Source organism: Oncorhynchus clarkii, chromosome 12 (assembly GCF_045791955.1).
Source record: "Oncorhynchus clarkii lewisi isolate Uvic-CL-2024 chromosome 12, UVic_Ocla_1.0, whole genome shotgun sequence".
NCBI classification, from domain to species: Eukaryota; Metazoa; Chordata; class Actinopteri; order Salmoniformes; family Salmonidae; genus Oncorhynchus; species Oncorhynchus clarkii.
In genome coordinates this window covers 61,967,952-61,972,658 of record NC_092158.1, presented here as the reverse complement: position 1 = coordinate 61,972,658, position 4,707 = coordinate 61,967,952, and positions in this window count along the sequence as shown.

Sequence of the window (4,707 nt, the reverse complement as noted above, 5' to 3'; positions counted from 1 at the left end):
TCAAATGTGTGGTTTATTGTTCTGTAGGCCTACTTTGTTTTTAAATAAGATAAATTGCATAATTAAAGCTAGAATCCTTAGTTGCTACATCCATTTTGACTTAAATACAATTATACAATTGAAGTCAGAAGTTTGCATACACCTTAACCAAATACATTTTAACTCAATTTTTCACAATTCCTGACATTTATTTCCTAGTAAAAAATTCCCTGTCTTAGGTCAGTTAGGTTCACCACTTTATTTTAAGAATTTGAAATGTCAGAATAATAGTAGAGAATTATTTATTTAAGCTTTTATTTCTTTCATCACATTCCCAGTGGGTCAGAAGTTTACATACACTCAATTAGTATTTGGCAGTATTGCCTTTAAATTGTTTAACTTGGGTCAAATGTTTTAGGTAGCCTTCCACAAGCTTCCCACAATAAGTTGGGTGAATTTTGGCCCATTCCTCCTGACAGAGCTGGTGTAACTGAGTCAGGTTTGTAGGGGTCCTTGCTCGCACACACTTTTTCAGTTCTGCCCACACATTTTCTATAGGATTGAGGTCAGGGCTTTGTGATGGCCACTCCAATACCTCGACTTTGTTGTCCTTAAGCCATTTTGCTTTGGAAGTATGCTTGGGGTCATTGTCCATTTGGAAGGCCCATTTGTGACCAAGCTTTAACTTCCTGACTGATGTCTTGAGATGTTGCTTCAATATATCCAGATAATTTTCCTCCCTCATGATGCCATCTATTTTGTGAAGTGCACCAGTCCCTCCTGCAGCAAAGCACCCCCACAACATGATGCTGCCACCCTGTGCTTCACGGTTGGGATGGTGTTCTTCTGCTTGCAAACCTCCCCCTTTTTCCTCCAAACATATTGATGGTCATTATGGCCAAACAGTTCTATTTTTGTTTCATCAGACCAGAGGACATTTCTCCAAAAAGTACAATCTTTATCCCCATGTATAGTTGCAACAAGTCTGGATTTTTTATGGCGGTTTTGGAGCAGTGGCTTCTCCCTTGCTGAGCGGCCTTTCAGGTTATGTCGATATGGGACTTGTTTTACTGTGGATATAGATACCTTTGTACCTGTTTCCTCCAGCATCTTCACAAGGTCCTTTGCTTTTTCTTTTGATTCTCCCATGATGTCAAGAAAAGAGGCACTGAGTTTGAAGGTAGGCCTTGAAATACATCCACAGGTACACCTCCAATTGACTCAAATGTTGTCAATTATCCTATCAGAAGCTTCTAAGGCCATGACATTTTCTAGAATTTTCCAAGCTGTTTAAAGGCACAGTCAATTTACCCACTGGAATTGTGATACAGTGAAATAATCTGTAAACAATTGTTGGAAAAATGTCTTGTGTCATGCACAAAGTAGATGTCCTAACCGACTTGCCAAAACTATAGTTTGTTAACAAGAATTTTGTGGGGTGGTTGAAAAATGAGATTTAATGACTCCAACCTGTGTGTAAACTTCCGACTTCAACTGTTTATACCCCTTGATTATTGAAGAATATAACTTATAAATGCCACATGAGCTAAGTTCAACTGTCGTACCAAGTCAGAACCCAAACTATAGGCTTGTTTACTCCCAATGTTTAAAAACAATGTAAATGTAAACAACCATTTCATAGCCTCAAAACATGGTTAAAACGATCATTTTGATATCGTGGATAGTTGGGCGTCTAAATCTGAGCGTGGTTACATTTCTCCAGGCCACTTTGTTATTGTTTCAATTAAGTAATCTAACTTTAAACAGACACAATGTGGATCGATGTCCACTTCGGTTCGCAAATTACATTCAGAGGTACTAAAGTAATCTCAGCCAGGGTTTCCCCTCCCATTTCATGACTAAGAGATGTGCTTCCCTGACATCGGAAGTTGACTGGTTCCCAAACTGTGGGTCGACCCAGCCCAACTGGGTCGTGGGATGACCAAAGATTTACAGTGCATTTGGAAAGTATTCAGACCCCTTGACTTTTTCCACATTTTCTTACGTTACAGCCTAATTCTAAAATGTATTAAATAGTTTTTTACCTCAACCCACACACACAATACCTCAATTTAATACATAAAAAAAATATATATACAGTGCCTTGCGAAAGTATTTGGCCCCCTTGAACTTTGCGAACTTTTGCCACATTTCAGGCTTCAAACATAAAGATATAAAACTGTATTTTCCCACAACAAGTGGGACACAATCATGAAGTGGAATAACATTTATTGGATATTTCAAACTTTTTTAACAAATCAAAAACTGAAAAATAGGGCGTGCAAAATTATTCAGCCCCTTTACTTTCAGTGCAGCAAACTCTCTCCAGAAGTTCAGTGAGGATCTCTGAATGATCCAATGTTGACCTAAATGACTAATGATGATAAATACAATCCACCTGTGTGTAATCAAGTCTCCGTATAAATGCACCTGCACTGTGATAGTCTCAGAGGTCCGTTAAAAGCGCAGAGAGCATCATGAAGAACAAGGAACACACCAGGCAGGTCCGAGATACTGTTGTGAAGAAGCTTAAAGCCGGATTTGGATACAAAAAGATTTCCCAAGCTTTAAACATCCCAAGGAGCACTGTGCAAGCGATAATATTGAAATGGAAGGAGTATCAGACCACTGCAAATCTACCAAGACCTGGCCGTCCCTCTAAACTTTCAGCTCCTACAAGGAGAAGACTGATCAGAGATGCAGCCAAGAGGCCCATGATCACTCTGGATGAACTGCAGAGATCTACAGCTGAGGTGGGAGACTCTGTCCATAGGACAACAATCAGTCGTATATTGCACAAATCTGGCCTTTATGGAAGAGTGGCAAGAAGAAAGCCATTTCTTAAAGATATCTATAAAAAGTGTTGTTTAAAGTTTGCCACAAGCCACCTGGGAGACACACCAAACATGTGGAAGAAGGTGCTCTGGTCAGATGAAACCAAAATTGAACTTTTTGGCAACAATGCAAAACGTTATGTTTGGCGTAAAAGCAACACACCATCCCCACTGTCAAACATGGTGGTGGCAGCATCATGGTTTGGGCCTGCTTTTCTTCAGCAGGGACAGGGAATATGTTAAAATTGATGGGAAGATGGATGGAGCCAAATACAGGACCATTCTGGAAGAAAACCTGATGGAGTCTGCAAAAGACCTGAGACTGGGACGGAGATTTGTCTTCCAACAAGACAATGATCCAAAACATAAAGCAAAATCTACAATGGAATGGTTCAAAAATAAACATATCCAGGTGTTAGAATGGCCAAGTCAAAGTCCAGACCTGAATCCAATCGAGAATCTGTGGAAAGAACTGAAAACTGCTGTTCACAAATGCTCTCCATCCAACCTCACTGAGCTCGAGTTGTTTTGCAAGGAGGAATGGGAAAATATTTCAGTCTCTCGATGTGCAAAACTGATAGAGACATACCCCAAGCGACTTACAGCTGTAATAGCAGCAAAAGGTGGCACTACAAAGTATTAACTTACGGGGGCTGAATAATTTTGCATGATTTGTTAAAAAAGTTTGAAATATCCAATAAATGTCGTTCCACTTCATGATTGTGTCCCACTTGTTGTTGATTCTTCACAAAAAAATACAGTTTTATATCTTTATGTTTGAAGCCTGAAATGTGGCAAAAGGTCGCAAAGTTCAAGGGGGCTTTCGCAAGGCACTGTAGTTGTCCTTCAGGAAGGTTTTCCCATCTCCACAGAAGAACTCTGGAGCTCTGTCAGAGTGACCATTGGGTTCTTGGTCACCTCCCTGACCAAGGCCCTTCTCCCTTGCTTGCACAGTTTGGCTGGGCAGACAGTCTTGGTGGGTCCAAACATCCATTTAAGAATGATGGAGGCCACTGTGTTCTTGAAGACCTTCAATGTGTCAGACATTTATTGGTACCCTTCCCCAGATCTGTGCCTCAACACGATCCTATCTGAGCTCTACGGACAATTCCTTTGACCTCATGGCTTCGTTTTTCCTCTGACATGCACTGTCAACTGTGGGACCTTATATAGACAGGTGTGAGCCTTTCCAAATCATGTCCAAATTTACCACAGGTGGACTCATCAAGTTGTAGAAACACCTCAAGGAGGACAAATGGAAACCGGATGCACCTGAGAGAATTTTGAATCTCTTAGAAAAGGGTCTGAATACTTGTAAATAAGGTATTTTCGTTTTTTGTTGTTAATGCATTGATATAATTTCACTTTGTCATTATGGGGTATTGTGTGTAGATAAGGATGTATTTTTATTTGATCAATTTTAGAATAAGGCTATAAAGTAACAACATTTGGAAAAAGGGAAGGGTCTGAATACTTTCCGAATGCACTATATATATATATATATATATATAAATATATATATATATATATATATATATATATATATATACATACATACACACACACACACACACATACATACATACATACATACATACATACACACTAGATGGCGAACAGGGGGCTTTGCCACTGCGCCTCCATGTTGGCACTCCCCCACAATGTAAAAAAATATTTTGGAAGCTATAGAAATGTATGTCTACATTTGTTTGTTCCACTTTTATTATATTACAGACACCTTAATGCATTCTTTTAAATAATACACTGAACAAAAATATAAACGTGACATGTAAAAGTGTTTCATGAGCTGAAATAAAAGATTCCAGAAATGTTCCATATGCACAAAAAGCTTATTTCTCTCAAATTACTGTTAGTGAGCATTTCTCATTTGCCA